The 22955-nt window shown below is 50.4% G+C and overlaps 1 long non-coding RNA gene across 1 annotated transcript; it reads right to left on the reverse strand.

The window, feature by feature from the left end:
- Positions 1–858: 858 nt before the first annotated feature.
- On the reverse strand, positions 859–22091 carry LOC144508274 (uncharacterized). Its single transcript, XR_013500256.1, has 3 exons — positions 21973–22091; positions 20212–20292; positions 859–985 (listed from the first exon to the last, which is right to left on the reverse strand). It is a non-coding gene; the product is annotated as an uncharacterized LOC144508274 (long non-coding RNA).
- Between the last annotated feature and the right edge of the window lie 864 nt (positions 22092–22955).

Here is a 22955-nt window from a genome sequence, read left to right on the forward strand (position 1 = left end):
GGGCATAGGTTTAAGGTGCGAGGGGCAAGTTTTAAAAGAGATGTACGAGGCAGGTTTTTTACACAGAGAGTGGTGGGTGCCTGGAACCCGTTGCCGGGGGAGGTAGTGGAAGCGGATACGGTAGTGACTTTTAAGGGGCGTCTTGACAAGTACATGAATGAGGTGGGAATAGAGGGATTTGGTCCCCGAAAGCGTAGGGGGTTGTAATTAAGTCGGGCAGCATGGTCGGCGCAGGCTTGGAGGGCCGAAGGGCCTGTTCCTGTGCTGTAATTTTCTTTGTTCTTTGTAACAATACTGGTAGGCAATGGTCACACCATAAATTAGTCCCTCAGGGTTCACTCCACTCGAGGAGCCCAAACTGCATCTAGTGAGGCTCAACACTATCACGCAGCCATCAGTATAACTCTGCAGCGTGAGTGAAATGTTGGAATATTTGGATTAGTAACAAGTAGCACTAAGAGAATACTGACAAGTCCTGCACATTGAAAGCCTAATCAATGTCTGCAGTTTCTGAATTAGAACATGTGCAAATCACATCAGATTGAAGATACATCACTGTGTCTCCAGCGGTTTCCCCGCATTTCATCAGCAAAGTGAGCAATCAGGACAGTGCCGGGATGTGGATAATCCCAGGGTGTGGATAGTGTCAGGGGACGGATAATACCGGGAAGGGGATACGGCCAGGAAGTAAGATGTGAGTGGGACCTGTGATGTCAGTGGGTTGGACCATCTGCTGCAAGGGAATGCTGACTCTCTGAGAAGTGTATTTCCATGTTGAAGGTCCTGAGCCTGATACAAGTTGCTTTTCCTGCGCATGGGCTGTAGTTGTTTGATACGTTAGATGCGATGTTTTGTACTCACTGGTCACAGCAGGCATTCCCAACAGGATCGAGTGCAGCAGCGTCTAGTTAGCCGACACAGTGAGGGCCTGCACATGATTCTCCGACACGGAAGTCGAATTCGCTCAGGGAGCCACTGAAAGAATCTGTGAAGTGAGTACAAGATTCAAGAACAAGAAACAGTAAAATATAAATTACAAAGATATGGAAAAGGGTTGGAAACCAGATGGAAAAGACTCAGGATATTTGATGATTGTGCCAGTGTTGGCTCTTGGTAAGAAGTATCCTCATCCCACTGCTCCTTTCCGACATCTCTGCACATTTCTGCTTTTCAACCATACATTGAATTCCCTTCTGAAAATTACTACTGAATCTCTTCCCACCTTCCTTTGAGGTGAAGGAATGGTCTCACTTTGGAGATCTTTTTCAAGAGGGAATGATGCCATTGGCACCATTTTTAATTCTCAATCTGGATTTTTCTTGAAGGGACTGTGTTCATTAGGATTCTTTTAAAAAGGGAGTCTCAGTAAACTTTATAAATTGTAGTGAAAGAGGCTAATGAGCTGATTGAAACTGGCCTGCAGGTTTAAGCACAGATATAAGGGATACTCATAGAAATCATAGAAACTCTACAGTACAGAAAGAGGCCATTCGGCCCATCGAGTCTGCACCGACCACAATCCCACCCAGGCCCTACCTCCATATACCTACATATTTTACCCACTAATCCCTCTAATCTACGCATCCCAGGACACTAAGGGGCAATTTTAGCATGGCCAATCAACCTAACCCGCACATCTTTGGACTGTGGGAGGAAACCGGAGCACCCGGAGGAAACCCACGCAGACACGAGTAGAATGTGCAAACTCCACACAGGCAGTGACCCAAGCCGGGAATCGAACCCAGGTCCCTGGAGCTGTGAAGCAGCAGTGCGAACCACTGTGCTACTGTGCCGCCTCTAATCAATAAGGATAAGGCAGTGGTCACTCTTTTTTTTAAGTCTTAAAGTTTATTTGTTAGTCATAACTAGGCTTACATTACACTGCAATGAAGTTACTGTGAAAATCCCCAAGTCGCCACACTCCGGTGCCTGTTCGGGTACACTGAGGGAGAATTTACCATGGCCAATGCACCTAACCAGCACGTCATTTGGACTGTGAGAGGAAACCGGAGCACCCGGAGGAAACCCACACAGACACGGAGAGAACACGCAAACTCCACCCAGACAGTGACCCAAGTCAGGAATTGAACCCGAGTCCCTGGCACTGTGAGGCAGCAATGCTAACCACTGTGCCACCCCTAGAGTTTCAATCTGTTATTCATGATGTGAAGAGGTGAACTTTCAGTTGAATCAAATATCCCAATGATAATAATTGACCCAGACTTCAGCTCTGCATCAATGCCATGTGTATTACTGCTGCTGTGAAGATATATGCGACTCAACATTTTTGCGCACTTTTGTGTTTCCTGCTGTAGCAGCACTGAGTCAGCGCTGACATCCCCACAGAACAGCAGCATGCGTAGGAATAAAAGGATGAAGTGGTCACACCCCTATTTTTAAATTTGCTCCTGTATTCAAGTCTCAAATCTCGTAGTGAGTGAATAGGAGAGTGGGTGGATGAGTCAGTCAGACATGGGGAGAAGGTCCGCACACAGTGACCCAAGCCAGGAATTGAACCTGGGTCCCTGGTGCTGTGAGGTAGCAGTACTAACCACTGTGCGCCATGCCGCTGATTCCTGGTGTTGGAGATAGACCACATGAAAGTGAGAGGGGTGGAAGAAAAATGGTCACAGACAGAAACTTGAAACAGCGCTAATATAGTCATCGATGCAACTGAGGAGGTTTGGGAGAGGACCTGAGTAAATTGGAACAAGGAATGTTCCACAAACCCAACAAAAAGACAGGCACAACCGGAACCCATGCAGGTACTCATAGCCATACCTTTTATTTGCATGAAGTGAGACAAGTTAAAGGAGAAATTATTTAGTGACAGAACAAGTTTATCCAGGCAGAGGAGAGTGGTGGTGGTTAAGGTTGTTCAGGTCTCTGTTTGAGGAAGAAGCGGAGAGCCCTGAGACCCTCCTGGTGGGGGATGGAGGTGTAGAGGGATTGGACATCCATAGTGAAGAGGAAGCGGTTAGTGTTAGGACACTGGAAATTGTTGATGTGGTGTAGAGAATCAGAGGAATCATAAATGTAGGTAGGAAGGGAACTGGACAAGGGGAGTGAGAATGAAGTCAAGATAGGAAGGAATGAATTCAGTGGGGCAGGAACAGGCTGATACGATGGATATATTTTATATATCTTTTTGGGTTTAATAAGGATAGAACCATAGAAAATTACAGCTCAGAAACAAGCCTTTTGGCCCTTCTTGTCTGTGCCGAACCATTTTTTGCCTAGTCCCACTGACCTGCACTTGGTCCATATCCCTCCACACCCCTCTCATCCATGAACCCGGCAAAGTTTTTTTTTAAATGTTAAAAGTGGATTAAAAGTACCAAGTGTTTAAAAGTGTTAAAAGTACCACTTTATCCGGTAGCTCATTCCACACTCCCACCACTCTCTGCGTGAAGAAGCCCCCCCTAATATTCCCTTTAAACTTTTCTCCTTTCACCCTTAACCCATGCCCTCTGGTTTTTTTCTCCCCTAGCCTCAGTGGAAAAAGCCTGCTTGCATTCACTCTATCTATACCATCAAAATCTTGTACACCTCTATCAAATCTCCCTTCATTCTTCTATGCTCCAGGGAATAAAGTCCCAATCTATTCAATCTCTCTCTGTAACTCATCGTCTCAAGTCCCGGCAACATCCGTGAGAACCTTCTCTGCACTCTTTCAACTTTATTTACATCCTTCCTGTAACTAGGTGACCAAAACTGTACACAATACTCCAAATTCGGCCTCACCAATGCCTTATATAACCTTACCATAACACTCCAACTTTTATACTCGATACTCCGATTTATAAAGGCCAATGTACCAAAGGCACTCTTTACAACCCTATCCACCTGCGACGTCACTTTTAGGGAATTCTGTACCTGTATTCCCAGATCCCTCTGTTCAACTGCACTCTTCAGAGTCCTACCATTTACCCTGTACGTTCTACTTTGGTTTGTCCTTCCAAAGTGCAATATCTCACACCTGTCTGCGTTAAATTCCATTTGTCATTTTTCAGCCCATTTTTCTAGTTGGTCCAAATCCATCTGCAAGCTTTGACAACCTTCCTCACTGTCCACTACACCTCCAATCTTTGTATCAGCAGCAAATTTGCTGATCCAATTTACCAGATCATTGATATAGATGACAAACAACAATGGACCCAACACCGATCCCTGCAGCACACCACTAGTAAGAAGTCTCACAACACCAGGTTAAAGTCCAACAGGTTTATTTGGTAGCAAATACCATAAGCTTTTGGAGCACTGCTCCTTCGTCAGATGGAGTGGAAATGTGCAAATACTAGTCACCACTAGTCACAGGCCTCCACTCAGAGAAGCAATCCTCCACAACCACTCTCTGGCTTCTTCCATTGATTTGGAGATGCCGGCGTTGGGCTGGGGTAAACACAGTAAGAGTTTTAACAACACCAGGTCAAAGTCCAACAGGTTTATTTGGTAGCAAATGCCATACGCTACCAAATAAACCTGTTGGACTTTAACCTGGTGTTATTAAAACTCTTACTGTGTTCTTCCATTGAGCCAGTGTCTAATCCAGTTTACTACCTCCCCATGTATACCTAGCGACTGAACCTTCCTAACTAACCTCCCATGAGGGACCTTGTCAAAGGCCTTGCTGAAATCCAGATAGACAACATCCATCGCTTTCCCTTCATCCACTTTCCTGGTAACCTCCTTGAAAAACTCTAATAGATTGGTCAAACATGACCTACCACGCACAAAGCCATGTTGACTCTCCCTAATAAGTCCCTGTCTATCCAAATATTTGTAGATCCTATCCCTTATCACACTTTCCAATAACTTGCCCACCACCGACGTCAAATTTACTGGCCTATAATTTCCCGGATTTCTTTTGGAACCTTTTTTAAACAACGGAACAACATGAGCCACCCTCCAATCATCCGGCACCTCCCCAGTGAATACTGACATTTTAAATATGTCTGCCAGGGCCCCTGCAAGTTCAACACTAGCTTCCCTCAAGGTCCGTGGGAATACCCTGTCCGGTCCTGGGGATTTATCCACTCTGATTTGCCTCGAGACAGCGAGCACCTCCTCCCCTTTAATCTGTAAAGGTTCCATGACCTCCCTACCTGTTTGCCCTATTTCCGTAGACTCCATGCCCGTTTCCTCAGTAAATACGGATGCAAAAAAACCATTTAGTATCTCCCCCATCTCTTTTGGTTCCATACACAGTCTACCACTCTGGTCTTCAAGAGGACCAATTTTATCCCTCACTATCCTTTTGCTCCTAACATACCTATAGAAGCTCTTTGGATTTTCCTTCACTCTGTCTGCCAAAGCAACCTCATGTCTTCTTTTAGCCCTCCTGATTTCCCTCTTAAGTAGCTTCTTGCACTTTTTATACTCCTCGAGCATCTGATCTGTTCCTTGCTGCCTGTACATTTCATACAACTCTCTCTTCCTCTTAATCAGTGTTACAATCTCCCTCGAGAACCAAGGTTCCTTATTCCTACTTACTTTGCCTTTAATCCTGACAGGAACATACAAACTCTGCACTCTCAAAATTTCTCCTTTGAAGGCCTCCCACTTTCCATTTACATCCTTACCAGAGAACAGCCTGTGCCAATCCACACTTCCCAGATCCCTTCTCATTTCATCAAATTTGGCCTTTTTCCAGTTCAGAACTTCAACCCAAGGACCAGATCTATCCTTATCCATGATCAGGTTGAAACTAATGGCATTATGATCACTGGATCCAAAGTGTTCCCTCACACTCACATCCATCACCTGCCCTAACTCATTTCCCAATAGGAGATCCAATATCGCATCCTCTCTAGTTGGCACCTCTATATACTGATGTAGAAAATTCTCCTGAACACATTTTACAAACACTACCCCGTCTAAACCTTTAACAGTATGCAAGTCTCAATCTATATGTGGAAAATTAAAATCCCCTACTATCACAACTTTGTGTTTCTTGCAGTTGTCAGCTATCTCTCTGCTGATTTGCTCCTCCAATTCTTGCTAACTATTGGGTGGTCTATAATACAACCCCATTAATGTGGTCATACCTTTCCTGTTTCTCAGCTCCACCCATAGGGCCTCTGTAGACAAGCTCCCTAATCTATCCTGCCTGAGTACTGCTGTAACATTTTCCCTGACCAACAATGCCACCGCCCCCCCCCCCCCCCCCACCTTTTATCCCTCTGCCTCTATCCCACCTGAAACATTGGCACCCTGGAACATTGAGCTGCCCCTCCTGTAGCCAAGTTTCACTAATGACTATAATGTCATATTTCCATGTGACTATCCACTCCTTCAGCTCATCTGCCTTCCCCACAACACTCCTGGCATTGAAATAGACACACCTCAAAAGATTATTTCCACCACACTCAACCCTTTCATTTGTGATTTTGCTTGAACTAACCTGTTTTTTCACCCCTGCTCCACTATCTGCTCTGGCACTCTGGTTCCATCCCCCTGCAAATCTAGTTTGAACACTCCCCAATAACACTAGTGATGCACTATCAATCACGATACGAGGACTCCAGTGAGTGAGTGAATTAACAGGCTTTTATTCGCAAAGAACAGGAGCACACCCTTGTAGCTGACCTGGCCCAGACTGAGGCGAGGAGGAGGAACCATCACCTTTATACCTCGCTCTGGTGGAAAGGGAGGAGTTCCAGGTGGAAAGGGAGGAGTCTTGGGCCAGGTGCAGCATGGGTGTGTCCAGGCATACACATGTAGTTACAGTGGTTCACCACATTCACCCCTCCTTTAAAAAGAGAGTCCGGTGGGGGTGGGTGGAACAATATGTAAAGAGGTATGAAGATCTATTTATACATAAGAGTCACGAAACTGAGGTAAGGTGTCGTCCGTTCACAGGTTCAGCCTGTCGGGCGGCTTGATCAGTCGTTGTGACCGCCGCAGTACCAGTTGAGGTGTTGCTTCCGATGGCAGGGTGGAACCGCTCGAATCCGCCGTCGTCCCTTCTGGTCGGGTTCTGCGTGGTGACTCCGGGGGCTCAGGCGAGCTGCGTACAAGGGGCAAAGATGTAAGCGGACCTGGTGCTACCTGAACAACCGAGGGGTCTAGGGATGTGGGGTGAGGGGTCATAGTGGGCTCCAGGGCACCCGCAGGCGCCAGGTCCCGGATAGAGACCGTGTCCTCCCGTCCATCGTGGTATGCCACATAAGCATATTGGGGGTTGGCGTGGAGGAGCTGGACCTTTTCAACCAGGGGGTCCAACTTATGGGGTCGTACATGCCTCCGGAGCAGAACGGGGCCTGGGTACGCCAGCCACGATGGTAGTACGATTCCCGAGGAGGACTTCCTCGGGAAAGCAAACATCCGCTCATGGGGGGTGGCGTTGGTGGCCGTACACAGGAGGGACCGGATTGAGTGCAGTGCATCGGGGAGGACTTCTTGCCTGCGGGAGACTGGAAGGCCTTTAGACTGTAGCGCTAGAAGAACGGCCTTCCAGACTGTCGCGTTCTCCCTCTCTACCTGCCCGTTACCCTTGGGTATAGCTGGTAGTCCTACTCGAGGCTATGCCCTTAGAGAGCAGGTACTGACGCAGCTCATCGCATGAATGAGGATCCCCGGTCGCTGTGGATATAGTTGGGGTAACCGAACAGGGTGAAGAGGCCGTGCAGGGCCTTGACGACCGTGGTTGAGGTCATGTCCAAGCAGGGGATGGCAAAGGGGAATCGGGAGTACTCATCTATAACGTTGAGGAAATAGATGTTGCGGTCAGAAGAAGGAAAGGGCCCTTTGAAATCGACGCTGAGGTGTTCAAAGGGGCGGGTGGCTTTTATGAGGTGTGCCTTGTCCGGCCGATAGAAGTGTGGCTTATACTCTGCGCAGACCGGACAGTGTCTGGCTATAGACCGGACGTCCTCAACAGAATAGGGCAGGTTACGGGCCTTAATAAAGTGGTAGAGCCTGGTGACCCCCGGGTGACAGAGGTCATTGTGGAGAGTCTGTAGTTGGTTCACCTGCGCGCTGGCACATGTTCCGCGAGACAGAGCGTCCGGAGGCTCGTTGAGCTTCCCGGGCTGGTATAAGATATCATAATTGTAGGTGGAGAGCTCAATCCTCCACCTCAGTATCTTATCATTCTTAATCTTGCCCCTCTGCGCGTTGTTGAACATGAAAGCCACCGAACGTTGGTCCGTGAGCAAAGTGAACCGTCGGCCAGCTAAGTAGTGGCGCCAGTGTCGCACCGCTTCAACGATGGCCTGAGCGTCCTTCTCGACAGAGGAGATTCGAATTTCCGAGCCTTGAAGGTTCGTGAAAAGAAGGCTACGGGTCTGCCCGGCTGGTTAAGAGTGGCGGCCAGAGCGAAGTCAGACGCATCACTCTCCACCTGGAAGTGCACGCGTGCATCGTGGCCTTTGCGATGTCCGCTTTGATGCGGTTGAAGGCCGAGCGGGCCTCTCCCGACAGGGGAAAAAGGGTGCATTTGATAAGCGGACGGGCCTTATTCGCGTAATTAGGGACCCACTGGGCGTAGTATGAGAAGAAGCCAGGCATCTCCTCAGTGCTTTAAGAGTGGTGGGAAGGGGAAGTTCCATGAGGGGGCGCATGCGGTCAGGATCGGGGCCGATGACCCCGTTCTCCACTACATACCCCAGGATGGCGAGGTGGTGAGTGCGGAAGATACACTTCTTATTGTAGGTCAGATTTAGGAGAGCGGCCGGACGAAGGAATTTATTAAGGTTGGCGTCGTGGTCCTGCTGATCATGGCCGCAGATGGTGACGTTATCCAGGTACGGGAAGGTGGCCCGCAGCCCGTTCTGGTCCACCATTCGGTCCATTTCAGGCTGGAAGACCGAGATCCCATTGGTGACGCCGAAGGGAACCCTAAGAAAGTGGTAGAGGCGGCCATCCGCCTCGAAAGCCGTATATTTGCGGTCCTCCGGGCAGATGGGGAGCCGATTTGAGGTCAATCGTGGAGAACACCCGGTATTGCGCAATCCGATGGACCATGTCGGATATGCGCGGAAGGGAATACGCATCCAGCTGCGTGTACCGGTTGATGGTCTGACTGTAATCGATGACCATCCGGTGTTTCTCTCCAGTTTTGATCACTACTACCTGCGCTCTCCAGGGGCTGGTGCTCGCCTCAATGATCCTTCCTTCAGGAGCCGCTGGACCTCGGACCTAATGAAGGTCCTGTCCCCCGCACTGTACCGTCTGCTCTTAGTGGCAATGGGCTTACACTCGGGGGTGAGGTGACTGCCACCATGGGTCCTGGAGAATCATCGACCGGCGTCCAAAATGGCGGCTCCCTTGTCTCGCATGCAGCCGACGGCATCCAAGAAGGTGGCTCCCTTGACTCCCAAGCGGCCGATGGCGTCCAAAATGGCGGCCCCCTTGACTCACACGTGGTCGATGGTGTCCAACATGGCGGCTCCCTTGAGTCACACGCGGCTGATGGCGTTCGGATTTTCGGTTCCCTCGGGTCGCACGCTGCGCTGTTTGGTTTCGAGATCGACTTTGCCCCTGCAGACTTTCACGTAGTGGCCTTTCTTTCCACACCCAGAGCAGAACACCTCCCTTGCCGGGCAGCGTTGTCGGGGGTGCTTCCCTAGACCGCAAAAATAGCACTTTGGGCCTACAACAGCCGCAGCAGTCGAGTCGTTGGTGGGGCGCGGTGTGGCATAAGTCTGTGGCCCTCCTAGGTACTGGGGTGGTAGTGGCCGTGAGGCCCACAATGTCGTGTGATCAGGTGTGTACGCCTCGAGGTTACGGGAGGCCACTTCTAGGGATTAGCGAGTTTCACAGTTTTTGGTAGATCTAGCCCACCTTGTTCTAGCAGGCGCTGCCGAATATAGTTGGATGCGATGCCCGTAACGTAGGCATCGCGGATTAAGTCCTCCGTATACTGCACAGCGGATACAGCCTTGCACTTACAGGCCCTGCCGAGCACATGTAGTTCGCGGAGGAACTGTGCGTTTGATTCTCCCGGCCGCTGTTTTCGGGTAGCCAGAAGGTGCCTGGCGTAGACTTTGTTTGTCTGTTGGCTGTATTGGCTCTTTAGGAGCGCTAGCGCGTCCACGTACGTCTCTGCGTCACAGATGGTGGCATAAACTGCATTGCTGACCCGGGCGTTGAGCTCGTGCAGCTTGTCTGCATCGGACCGGATGGCAGTGGAGGCTCCGAGGAAGGCTTCGAAGCACTTCAGCCAGTGATTGAAGCTGTTGGCGGCTCCCACAGCTTGCGGATCGAGGTTTAAAATATCGGGATTTAGAAGTTGCTCCATTCTTTTTTTTTTCTTTGTGAATAAAATTGATGCACTATCAATCACGATACGAGGACTCCAGTGAGTGAGTGAATTAACAGGTTTTTATTCGCAAAGAACAGGAGCACACCCTTGTAGCTGATCTGGCCCAGACTAAGGCGAGGAGGAGGAACCATCACCTTTATACCTCGCTCTGGTGGAAAGGGAGGAGTCTCGGGCCAGGTGCAGCATGGGTGTGTCCAGGCATACACATGTAGTTACAGTGGTTCACCACAACTAGCAAACCTCCCTGCAAGTATATTGGTCCCCTTGTAGTTTAGGTGTAACCCGTCTCTCTTGTACAGGTCCCACCTGCCCCAGAATAGAAAGGGCACTTGTAAGATATTTTGCTGAGGAAAACTCCAATGTATTGCTAAATCTAAAAGATTCAACATTCAAAGAGTGACAAAGTGAAATCACACAATAAAAACAACAACTGCTAGCCTTTAACATGGCAAAATGTTCCAAGCTATTCCATCGGATTATTATCAAATAAGGTTTGACTGGGCAACATAAGGAGAAGTTAGTACAATAGCAAAACACTGCAGACACTGGAAATCTGAAACCAAAGCAGAAAATGTTGGAAATTCTCAGCAGTTCTGCAGCAGCTGTGGAGAAGCACTGTTTGCTGTTATGGACTTATTGGTCAAAATTCAAAAGAGTCAGGGGGTAGAGGTGAGTATGGTGACCATTACTAAGGAGAGGTTGCTGGGGAGGCTGAAAGGTCTGAAGATGGATAAATTACCTGGACCAGATGGACTACACCCCAGAGTTCTGATGGAGATAGCTGAAGACATAGTGGAGGCATCAGTGGTGGTAAATCTTTTAGATTTCAGGAATCACTGGAGTCAGGGAGGGTCCCAGACGACTGGAAAATCGCTAAGGTAACACTCCTGTTTAAGAAGGGAGGGAGGCAAAAGACGGGAAGTTACAGGCTGGTTAGCCTGGCCTTGGTCACTGGTAAGATTTTCGGCATGTGGAGATGCCGGCGTTGGACTGGGATAAGCACAGCAAGAAGTCACACAACACCAGGTTAAAGTCCAACAGGTTTATTTGGTAGCACAAGCCACAAACTTTCAGAGCACTGCTCCTTCATCAGGTGAGTGGGAGTTGTGTTCACAAACAGGGCATATATAGACACAAACTCAATTTACAAGGTAATGGTTGGAATGCGAGTCTTCACAGGTAATGAAGTCTTAAAGGTACAGACAATGTGAGTGGAGAGAGGGTTAAGCACAGGTTAAAGAGATGTGTATTGTCTCCAGACAGGACAGTTAGTGAGATTTTGCAAGCCCAGGCAAGTCGTGGGGGTTACAGATAGTGTGACATGACGCAAGATCCCGGTTGAGGCCGTCCTCATATGTGCGGAACTTGGCTATCAGTTTCTGCTCAGCGATTCTGCGTTGTCGTGTGTCGTGAAGGCCGCCATGGAGAACGCTTAGCCGAAGATCAGAGGCTGAATGCCCGTGACTGCTGAAGTGTTCCCCAACAGGAAGAGAACACATCCTGTTCTTATGAGGGCATCTTTCAGCATCTGGAGGTGCATCTCCATGCACAGGTTCGAACAAGACCTCTTCACCGCACAGGACCTTCAACCGATGCTATACACTCGATACAGCGATGACATTTTCTTCCTTTGGACTCATGGTGAACAATCACTGAAACAACTATATGATGACATCAACAAGTTCCATCCCACCATCAGACTCACCATCATAGAAATCATAGAAACCATACAGTACAGAAAGAGGCCATTCGGCCCATCGAGTCTGCACCGACCACAATCCCACCCAGGCCCTACCCCCATATCCCTACATATTTTACCCACTAATCCCTCTAACCTATGCATCTCAGGACACTAAGGGGCAATTTTAGCATGGCCAATCAACCGAACCCGCACATCTTTGGACTGTGGGAGGAAACCAGAGCACCCGGAGGAAACCCGCGCAGACACGAGGAGAATGTGCAAACTCCACACAGACAGTGACCCAAGCTGGGAATCGAACCCAGGTCTCTGGAGCTGTTAAGCAGCAGTGCTAACCACTGTGCTACCGTGCCGCCCGCGGACTACTCTCTGGAATTGGTTGCATTCTTGGACACACGCATCTCCATCAAGGACGGTCACCTCAGCACTTCACTGTAACCCAAGCCCACGGGTAACCTCACGATGCTCCACTTCTCCAGCTTCCACCCTAAACATGTTAAAGAAGCCATCCCCTACGGACAAGCCCACCGTATATACAGGATCTGCTCAGATGAAAGATGCCCTCATAAGAAAAGGATATGGCGCTCGACTCATCGGTTGACAGTTCCGACGTACCACAGCAAAAAACCGCACCAATCTCCTCAGAAGACAAACATGGGACACGGTGGACAGAGTACCCTTCGTTGTCCAGTACTTCCCCGGGAGCGGAGAAACTACGACATCGTCTCCGGAGCCTTCAACATGTCATCGATGAAGACGAACATCTCGCCAAGGCCATCCCCACACCTCCACTTCCTGCCTTCAAACAACCACACAACCTCAAACAGACCATTGTCCACAGCAAACTACCCTGCCTTCAGGAGAACAGTGACCACGACACCACACAACCCTGCCACAGCAACCTCTGCAAGACGTGCCGGATCATCGACACTGATGCCATCATCTCACGTGAGAACACCATCTACCAGGTACACGGTACCTACTCTTGCAACTCGTCCAACGTTGTCTACCTGATACGCTGCAGGAAAGGATGTCGCGAGGCATGGTACATTGGGGAAACCATGCAGACACTATGACAACGCATGAATGAACACCGCTCGACAATCACCAGGCAGGACTGTTCTCTTCCTGTTGGGGAACACTTCAGCAGTCACGGGCATTCAGCCTCTGATCTTCGGGTAAGCGTTCTCCAAGGCGGCCTTCACAACACATGACAACGCAGAAACTGATAGCCAAGTTCCGCACTCATGAGGATGGCCTCAATCGGGATCTTGGGTTCATGTCACACTATCTGTAACCCCCACGACTTGCCTGTGTTTGCAAAATCTCGCTAATTGTCCTCGCTGGAGACAATACACATCTCTTTAACCTGTGCTTAACCCTCTCTCCACTCACATTGTCTGTACCTTTAAGACTTGATTACCTGTAAAGACTCGCATTCCAACCATTATCTTGTAAATTGAGTTTGTATCTATATGCCCTGTTTGTGAACACAACTCCCACTCACCTAATGAAGGGGCAGTGCTCCGAAAGCTTGTGGCTTGTGCTACCAAATAAACCTGCTGGACTTCTTGCCAAGATTTTCAGGTCCATTATTAAGGATGAGATTTTGGAATACTTGGAAGTGCATGGTAAAATATGGTGAAGTCAGCATGGTTTCACCAAGAGAAGGACATGCCTGACAAATCTATTGGAATTCTTTGAGGAGGTAACGAGCAGACAAAGGAGAGCCAGTGGGTGTTATCTACTTGGATTTCCAGAAGGCCTTTGACAAGGTGCCGCCCAGGAGCTGCTCATTAAGATAAGAGCCCATGGTGTTAGAGGCAAGGCACTAGCATGGATAGAGGACTGGCCGACTGGCAGAAGGCAGAGAGTGGAATAAAGAGTCCTTTTCAGGATGGCAGCCAGTGACCAGTGTTGTTCCGCAGGGGTCAGTGTTGGGACCACAACTATTCACTTTATACAGCAATGATCTAGATGAAGGAACTGCGGGCATTGTGGCTAAGTATGCAGATGGTACAAAGACAGATGGAGGGACAGGTAGTATTGGCGAGGCAGGGAGGCTGCAGAAGGACTTGGACAGGTTAGGAGTGTGGGCAAAGAAGTGGCAGATGGAATACAATGTGGGAAAGTGTGAGGTTATGCACTTTGGTAGGAAGAATAGAGGCGTAGACTATTTTCTAAATGGGGAGAGAATTCAGAAATCAGAAGCGCAAAGGGACTTGGGTGTCCTGGTTCAGGATTCTCCTAAGGTTAACTTGAGTTGGTAGTTAGGAAAGCAAATGCAATGTTAGCATTCATTTCGAGGGGACTAGAATACAAAAGCAGGGATGTTCTGCTAAGGCTTTATAAGGCTCTGGTCAGTATTGTGAGCAATTTTGGGTCCCGCCTAAGGAAGGATGTGCTGGCCCTGGAGAGGACCCAGAGGAAGTTCATGAGAATGATCCCAGGAATGAAGAGCGTTTCAGGACTCTGGGTCTACTTGATGAAGTTTAGAAGGATGAAGGGGGATCTCATTGAAGCTTACAGACTACTGAAAGGCCTGGATAGAGTGGACGTGGAAAAGATGTTTCCATCAGTAGGAGAGACTAGGATCGGAGGGCACAGCCTCAGAATAAAGGGATGACCTCTTAGAACCAAGATGAGGAGGAATTTCTTCAGCCAGAGGATGATGAATCTATGGAATTCATTGCCATAGAAGGCTGTGGAGGCCAGGTCATTGAGTATATTTAAGACAGAGAGCATTACAGGGAAAAAGCAGGAGAATGGGGTTGAGAAACTTATCAACCATGACAGAATGGCAAAGCAGATGCAATAGGCCAAATGGCCTAATTCTGCTCCTATATCTTAAGACCATAGTCTTATGGAGTACAAATGCAAAATACTGAAATATGAAATAAAAACAGAAATGCAGTTCTGAAGTGCTGCTTAACCTGTTGAGTATTTCCTGAATTTTCTGACTTTATTAAGGAGATATTACAGCAGGTGACCAGAAAGTGAGTCATGCAGTTGTGAGGATAAAAAGGCAGAGAGTCTTAGGGAAGGAATTACAGAGATGTATATATGAATGGAATGCTCAGATCATTTGAAGATAGCAAGACAAGACAATACAACAATCTCCTAGTTCAGATATATTAATCAGTCTCAAAGATGTACTGAAAGATAAAGAAAATTGGAAATTTCCATACATTGGAACCCCATTAGCTGGCTCTGTTCCAGAAGAATATACATATATCATACAATCACTACAGTGCAGGAGGCCATTCGGCCCATTGAGCTTGCACCGACTCTCTGACAGAGCATATATATCTGGTAAGGTTTGTTAATAAAATTAAGGCATTTGGTGGGAATGTAGTGGCATGAATAGAAAGTTGGTTAAGGAAGAGACAGCGGAGAGTCATAGTTAATGGACACTTTACAGATTGGAAGATGTAAACTAAAATTAGCCATCTCAACTATGTAATGTATCCGTACATTGGTCAGTGGCACTCTACACAATCAGCAGTCACAAATCTTAAGAAAAGGTCATTCCAAAAGACGTTTGTTTCAACAAAGGAAGCAAGTTTTGGCACATAGCTATATCACTTGTGAAAAGTAGGCTCCTGCAACTACACTGGCTCAAACTGGCCCAATCTCCTATACAGTGCAAAGTGAAGATGAACGACATGTGGATCAGTTGTTAGCTACACGTATCAGATCAGAGGAATTCTCCGGTTCTTCAGAGGGCGGCACAGTGGCACAGCGGTTAGCACTGCTGCCTCACAGCGCCAGGGACCTGGGCTCAATTCCCGGCTTGGGTCACTGTCTATGTGGAGTTTGCACGTTCTCCCCATGTCTGCGTGGGTTTCCTCCGGGTGCTCCGGTTTCCTCCCACACTCCAAAGATGTGCGGGTTAGGTGCATTGGCCATGCTAAATTGCCCCTTAGTGTCAGGGAGACAAGCGAGGGTAAATGCATGGGGTTATGGGGATAGGGCCTGGGTGGGATTGTGTCGATGCAGACTCGATGGACTGAATGGCCTCCTTCTGCACTGTAGAATTCTGTCTATCAATGTACCAGTATATTGTGCCAGAACTACCTCTGGATGAACCACTATCCATACCATCAGTATTCAGTAACTGCAACTTTGACCAATCAGCAGAAACCAATACTGCTGAAGAATCCCTTGCTGTTACTAGTCTTCTCCCTACAGAAGAGACTGTTATACCTTCCAGGGTAGAGGCAACCTCATAGAATCCTACAGTGCAAAAGGAGGCCATTTGGCCCATCGAGTCTGCACCAACCACAATCCCACCCAGGCCCTATCCCCATGACCCCATGCATTTACCCTAGCTAGTCCCCCAGATGCTAAGGAGCAATTTAGCATGGCCACTCCACCTAACCCACACATCTTTGGACTGTGGGAGGAAACCCACGCAGACATGGGGAGAACGTGCAAACTCCACACAGACAGTGACCCAAGCCGGGAATTGAATCCAGGTTCTTGGCGCTGTGAGGCAGCAGTGCTAACCACTTTGCCACCATGCTGCCCTCTGAAGAACCGGACTATTCCTCTAGGGTCAAGAACAAGCTTATCCCTGAAATGCGTAGGCAATCTGTGCAGAATAGATGCCCAGTTAATCATCCTTCCAATTAAATGTATTATTACTGTGTAATGATGCATTGCCTGCCCTTGTATATATATTTTGAAGACTATGTAAAATACTATGATTATTTGTTGTTATGGGACCTTCGAAGTAAAGAGGGATGTTGAGTACTTGGCATTGTTCTTGTGTTGTTGCGCTGTCACTAAGTCTAGTCACATGTATAGTTTGTGACATCATTGGCTGCTTCTCAGACTTTTGCCTTAGTCTAGATCAAACCTCTGCAGAGGCAACGGCTATTCAATAAATCTGTGTTGTTGTTTTCACCCAACCCCACATGTTATCACTCTACATTCTTTTTATCCAACAAGTCCAGTATATAACACACACTAATAGCAGTTAAATAAATGACTGAATGATATTCCAGGTGTTGGTTGGGGGATAAATATTGCCCAGGACCTCGATGGGCTCTCCTGCTCTTCTTTAACATTGCTCTGGTATCTTTAACATCAACCTGAGGGCAGGTAGGGCCGCAGTTTAACATCTCATCCAAAAGACATGTCCAGAAATGCAGGACACCCTCAGTGCCTGCCTCAATTATCTGCTCATGTCTTTTGGAGAGTGGCTCTGACCTTCTGATTCAGAGGTAAGATTGCTACCATTGAGTCATGGCTGAAACCACACAGCCTCTTTACCAAGACCAAGTCTCTCCCCAATGGATAAAATTGGCACAGGTCTATTTAACCATCACAAAGTTCAAACATCAGCTCTCAAACCAACAAATTTTTAACTATTGTACTATTCTCTTCCTCACCTAGCTGTAGAAAGGAATTGGTAATAATACATATCCTTGTGCAGCAGTTTCCAACTCTCGGTGGCTACTTGTTGAAGAAGGAAGAGTTTCTCATTCAAACAATTAAACATTTGCAATACTTTTAGGTCCCTGCGTATCTGTACAAACCAGAGAAAAAGTCATTAGTATATTAAATTGCAGAAGGACTGGAGGCAAATTCCAGGCTGAAGGCCCCATTAATATTCAGGCTGTAGGCCCCATTAATATTCAGGCTGTACTCGGGAGCAGAAACAGGGTGTGTGAAATTCAACCCCTCCCTTTGCAAGATTCCTTCCATCACTTGTGGAAGATGGTTTTTGTAATGGTTATGGAACTAGATTACTCATGCAGAGTTCGCAAGTTCAAATCACACATGCCGGCTTAGAAGATGAGAACATAGGAGTTTTTAAAAATTCATTCAAGAGATGTGGCAGTCGCTGGCTAGGCTAGCATTTATTGCCCTTCCCAAATTGTCCCTTGAGAAAGTGGTGATGAGCCTCTTGAACCACTGCAGTCGCTGTGGTGTAGGTACACCCACAGTGCTGTGAGGGAGGAAATTCCAGGATTTTGATACAGCGATAGTGAAGGAACAGCAATATATTTCCAAAATTAAAGCACTTGGGATGGGGTTGTGTATTGAGATGGATAGAAAACTGGTTGGCAGACAGGAAACAAAGAGTAGGAATAAATGAGTCTTTTTCTAAATGGCAGGCAGTGACTAGTGGGGTACCGCAGGGATCGGTGCTAGAACTCCAGCTATTCACAACATATATTCATGGTTTAGATGAAGGAACTAAATGCAATATCTCCAAATTTGCAGTTGACACAAAGCTGGGTGGGAAAGTGAGCTGTGAAGAGGATGCAGAGATGAATAGAATAGAATATTCAGGGCGGCACAGCGAAACAGTGTTTAGCAGCACCAGGGAGCAAAGTTCGATTCCAGCCTCAGGTGACTGTGTGGAGTTTGCACGTTCTCCCCGTGTCCACGTGGCTTTCCTCCGAGTGCTCCAGTTTCCTCCCACAGTCTAAAGGTGTGCGGGTTAGGTTGATTGGCCATGCTAAATTGCCCCTTAGTATCAGGGGGTTTATGGGGATAGGGCCTGTGTGGGATTGATGACGGTGCAGGCTCAATGGGCTGAATGGCCTCCTTCTGTACTGTAGGGATTCTATTCAGTGCAGGAGGCCATTTAGCCCATCAAGCCTGCACTGATAACAATCCCACCTATGTCCTATCCTCATAACCCCACGCATTTACACTGCTACTCCCCCTGACACTAAGGGACAACTTAGCATGGCCAATCAACCCAACCCGCACATTTTTGGAGTGTGAGAGGAAATCGGAGCACCTGGGGGAAACCCACACAGACATGGGGAGAACGTGCAAACTCTACACAGACAGTCACCTGAGACCGGAATTGAACCCAGATCCCTGGCACTGTGAGGCAGTAGTGCTAACCACTGTGCCACGCTTCAGTGTGATTTGGTCAAGCTGAGGGAGTGGGAAAATGCATGGCAGATGAAGTATAATGTGGATAAATGGGAGGTTATCCACTTTGATAGGAAGACAGATTATTATCTGAATGGCTATAAATTAAGAGAAGGTAACTTGCAACAAAACCTGGGTGTCCTGGGACACCAGTCACTGAAGGTAAGCATGCAGGTGCAGCAGGCAGTAAAGAAGGCAAATGGTATGTTGGTCTTCATAATGAGAGGATTCAAGTACAAGAGCAGGGATGTCTTGCTGCACTTATACAGGACCTTGGTGAGGCCACAGCTAGAATAGTGTGTGCAGTTTTGGTCTCCTTCTCTGTGAAAGATGTTCTTGCTCAAGAGGGAGTGCAGTGAAGGTTTACCAGATGATCCCTGGGATGGCGGGACTGACGTATGAGGAGAGATTGAGTTGGTTTGGATTATATTCACTGAAGTTAAGGGCGGCATGGTGGCACAGTTGTTAGCATTACTGCCTCACAGCACCAGGTTCGATTCCGGTCTCGGATGACTGTCTGTGTGGAGTTTGCACTTTCCCCGTGTCTGCGTGGGTTTCCTCCGAGTGCTCCAGTTTCTTCCCACAGTCCAAAGGTGCACAAGTAAGATTGGCCATGATAAATTGCCCCTTAGTGTCCAAAGATGTGTAAGTTAGATGAATTAGTCATAGTAAATGCACAGGGGTAGGGCAGTGGGAGGCCTGGGTAAGATGCTCTTTCGGAGAATTGAGGCAGACTCGATGGGCTGGCTGGTTCCTTTCTGCACTGTCGGGATTCTATGATTCTAAGTTCAGAAGAATGAGGAGGGATCTCATAGAAATTTTTTCACCCAGAGAGTGGTAAGCCCTTGGAATTCATGACCACAGAAAGTAGTTGAGGTCAAAATATTGAATTGAAGAAGGAGTTAGATATAGCTGGAGGTGAAAGGAATCAAAGGAGGGGAAAGGCTATTGAGTTGGATGATCAGCCATGATCATAAAGAATGGCAGAGCAGGCTTCAAGGGGCGAATGGCCTATTCCTGCTTCTATATTTAATGTTTCTAGTGAGTGGTTTGGAGGGGAATCTCCAGGTGTCTGCTGCCCTTGTACTTCTAGATGTACTCACCTGATGAAGGGGCAGCGCTCCGAAAGCTAGTGGTACCAGATAAATCTGTTGGACTTTAACCTGGTATTGTGAGACTTCTAGATGATAGTGTGAGGGTTTGCAAGATGCTGTGTGAGTACTTGCAGTGTATCTTGTAGATGGTACACACTGTGCACACTGATGATGCCACTGGGTGCCAGCAGTGGAGGGAGTGAATGTAATTTTTGTGGGGTTAGGGAATGAGGGTGAGTGCTCCCTACTACCTGTCTCAGGTGCTTGATGTCCTCCCAATATTTCTCGGAGAGGGTTCCAATCTCAGGACCCGCAGCTCCAGCGGCTTCAACCTGAAAGACACAAGAGTGGCAGACAGTGGCAACGACTCTCACAACCCCAACCCCCCCCTCCCAACACCCCCCCATCAACACCCCCCTCTACAGCTCTGACCCCCCCTCCACAGCTCTGACCCCCCCTCTTCCACAGCTCTGATCCCCCCTCCTCCACAGCTCTGACCCCCCCCTCCTACACAGCTGACCCCCCCCTCCACAGCTCTGACCCCCCCCCCCACACAGCTCTGACCGCCCCCCTCCTCCACAGCTCTGACCCCCCCCTCCTCCACAGCTCTGACCCCCCCCCCCACACAGCTCTGACCGCACCCCTCCTCCACAGCTCTGACCCCCCCCCACACAGCTTTGACCGCCCCCCTCCTCCACAGCTCTGACCCCCCCCCTCCTCCACAGCTCTGACCCCTCCCTCCCACAGCTCTGACCCCCCTCCTCCACAGCTCTGACCCCCCCCTCCACAGCTCTGACCCCCCCCTCCACAGCTCTGACCCCCCCTCCACAGCTCTGACCCCCCCCCCACAGCTCTGACCCCCCCCCCTCCACAGCTCTGACCCCCCCCTCCACAGCTCTGACCCCCCCCCCCTCCACAGCTCTGACCCCCCCCCTCCACAGCTCTGACCCCCCCCCCTCCACAGCTCTGACACTTCCCCCCTCCACAGTTCTGACACCCCCCCCTCCACAGCTCTGACCCCCCCCCCTCCACAGCTCTGACCCCCCTCCCTCCACAGCTCTGACCCCCCCCTCCACAGCTCTGACCCCCCCCCTCCACAGCTCTGACCCCCCCCCTCCACAGCTCTGACCCCCCCCCTCCACAGCTCTGACCCCCCCCCCTCCACAGCTCTGACCCCCCCCCCTCCACAGCTCTGACCCCCCCCCCTCCACAGCTCTGACCACCCCCCCCTCCACAGCTCTGACCACCCCCCCCTCCACAGCTCTGACCACCCCCCCCTCCACAGCTCTGACCACCCCCCCTCCACAGCTCTGACCCCCCCCCTCCACAGCTCTGACCCCCCCCTCCCTCTCCTCCACAGCTCTGACCCCCCCCCTCCCTCTTCTCCACAGCTCTGACCCCCCCCCTCCCTCTCCTCCACAGCTCTGACCCCCCCCCTCCCTCTCCTCCACAGCTCTGACCCCCCCCCACACCCCCACAGCTCTGACCCCCCCCCCCGATCCCCCCCCACACCCCTGACCCCCCCCCCCTGACCCCCCCCCACACCCCTGACCCCCCCCCCACACCCCTGACCCCCCCCCCCACACCCCTGACCCCCCCCCCACCCCTGACCCCCCCCCCCCCACACCCCTGACCCCCCCCCCCCACACCCCTGACCCCCCCCCCCACACCCCTGACCCCCCCCCCCCACACCCCTGACCCCCCCCCCCACACCCCTGACCCCCCCCCCCCACACCCCTGACCCCCCCCCCCCCCACACCCCTGACCCCCCCCCCCCCCACACCCCTGACCCCCCCCCCCCCACACCCCTGACCCCCCCCCCCCCACACCCCTGACCCCCCCCCCCCACACCCCTGACCCCCCCCCCCCCCACACCCCTGACCCCCCCCCCCCCCCCCCCACACCCCTGACCCCCCCCCACCACAGCTCTGACCTCCACACCCCTCAACCCCCTCCCCCAACGGTACCACTCTCCCACCCCCCGGATCTCCCCGCTCCCCCGTGTCCTGTACCGGTTCAGTCGCTGGGCTGGGGGGTTTCAGTGTCGGGCTCTCCGGCCGGGACTCCCGCATGGTTTGAAGCTGACAGCGGCGGAGGGAGCGGAGCCCGGGGCGGGGAGCGCGTCACAAACTCTCCCTGTGCGGCCGCCCTGGGGCAGGGGGGGAGGGGGCAGGGAGGCACGGGCTGCCAGCAACATCCCCCACTCCCCCCCCAAATCACCCCCAACCCCCATCATCCCCATCACCTCCAACCCCCCATCATCACCCCCAACCTCCATTACCCCCAACGCCCATCATCCCCACCCCAACCAACCCCCCCACCACCAACCCCCATCACCCCCAACCCCACATTACCCCCAACCCCTCCATCATCCACCTCTAAGCTCCCCACCCCCATCACCTCCAACCACTCCAAACCCCATCCCCTCTAACCACTCCTAATTACCCCTACCCCCGTAATCACCCCATCCCCTCATCACCCCACCCCTTTATCACCCAACCCCCTTCACCCCTCTGAACCACTCCCATCAATCCCATTCCACCCGCAACCATCCCCCATTACCCCCACGGCCCCTCACCCCACCTCATCACCCCCTAATCACCACAATCCCCATTACCCCATCCCCAACACCCCCTAATCACCAGTCTCATCACTCCCACCCCATCATCAATCCACCCCGCAAACAAGCCCTAATCACCCCCACTGCTCATCACCCCAACCCCCAAACACCCCATCCCCTCTAACCACACTCCCATCACTCCCATCCCACTACTCCCTCTAATCACCCCTCCTCCCTCCATTCACCCCATCCCCTTTTCCCACCCACTCCACATCCCCTACTCCCTATCCCCAACTCGCCCTCTCACCCCTGCCCCCCACTCACACCCTCCCCACCCCTTTCCCACACCCCCACTCAACCCCTCCCCACCCCTCCCCACCCCTCCATTCACCCTCTCCCCATCCCCCCACTTATCCTCTTTCCATTTCTCTACTT

This window comes from Mustelus asterias, chromosome 20, assembly GCF_964213995.1.
Source record: "Mustelus asterias chromosome 20, sMusAst1.hap1.1, whole genome shotgun sequence".
NCBI classification, from domain to species: domain Eukaryota; kingdom Metazoa; phylum Chordata; class Chondrichthyes; order Carcharhiniformes; family Triakidae; genus Mustelus; species Mustelus asterias.